The sequence below is a fragment of the Galeopterus variegatus genome, unplaced genomic scaffold, assembly GCF_000696425.1.
Source record: "Galeopterus variegatus unplaced genomic scaffold, G_variegatus-3.0.2 Scaffold211, whole genome shotgun sequence".
Lineage (NCBI taxonomy): Eukaryota > Metazoa > Chordata > Mammalia > Dermoptera > Cynocephalidae > Galeopterus > Galeopterus variegatus.
Window position 1 is genome coordinate 423,179 of NW_007726322.1, and position 978 is coordinate 424,156.

The following is a 978-nucleotide window of genomic DNA, read 5'->3' on the forward strand; positions in this document are numbered from 1 at the left end:
CTCTAGCAGCCCCAGCTTGGCTGTCATTGCTTTTTAATAGTTGTAAATTGGTTGATTTGTGGGGAGAGTGATGCTGGGGCCCATCTATTCCTCCATCTTGATCGAAGTCTCAAGTCTTTCTCATTAAAAAGCACTCATACCTCTGATGATATGTAATGCCACTGAATCAATAGATCAAGTAATGATTTTTGAAAATTATTTTCTTTAGTTATGAAGCACCCTAAACTCACAAATTCACAAATGGATTGTCTAAAATTTTTACTTACAAAACAAACAAAAATACTGTATAAATGTAGGACTTTCCTGTCATATTAATTTTTTACTAGAAAATTACCTATAGCATCTTGTAGTAGGAAACAGACAGGATTCAGGATCAGACCAAATTGAATTCAAATCTAAGTCAGTTTCTTAATTAATAAAAAAGATATAACACTATTCTACCTCTCACAACTGATTTTAAAGATGGAATAAAGTAAGGTAATTAGGACAGTGCATGCCATATAAAATACTCTGATAACTTGTTAGCTTTTCTTCTTTCTTTCTTTTTTTTTTTTTTTTTAAAGATGATCGGTAAGGGGATCTTAACCCTTGACTTGGTGTTGTCAGCACCAAGCTCACCCAGTGAGCTAACCGGCCATCCCTATATAGGATTCGAACCCGTGGCCTTGGTGTTATCGGTACCACATTCTCCTGAGTGAGCCATGGGCCGGCCCCAGCTTTTCTTCTTTCAATAAACAGTAACATAAACTTTTTCCAGGTAAAATCTTATAAATTCTCCTCTGTTTTTCTAGTACAATGAAGTATCTGGGTTCCTTTGAGATTTGTGTCCACTTTAGCATCTCAAAGAAGAAGTTAGATCCTCATCTTAGAAGAAAACTTTTAGTAGCTAGCACAAAGAAAAGTTCTCTTGCCTTAGAATTTTATTTTTGGCTCTTAGCAGTCGCTTTCTCTTAACAAAAGGTTTCTTTCTCAGGTCCT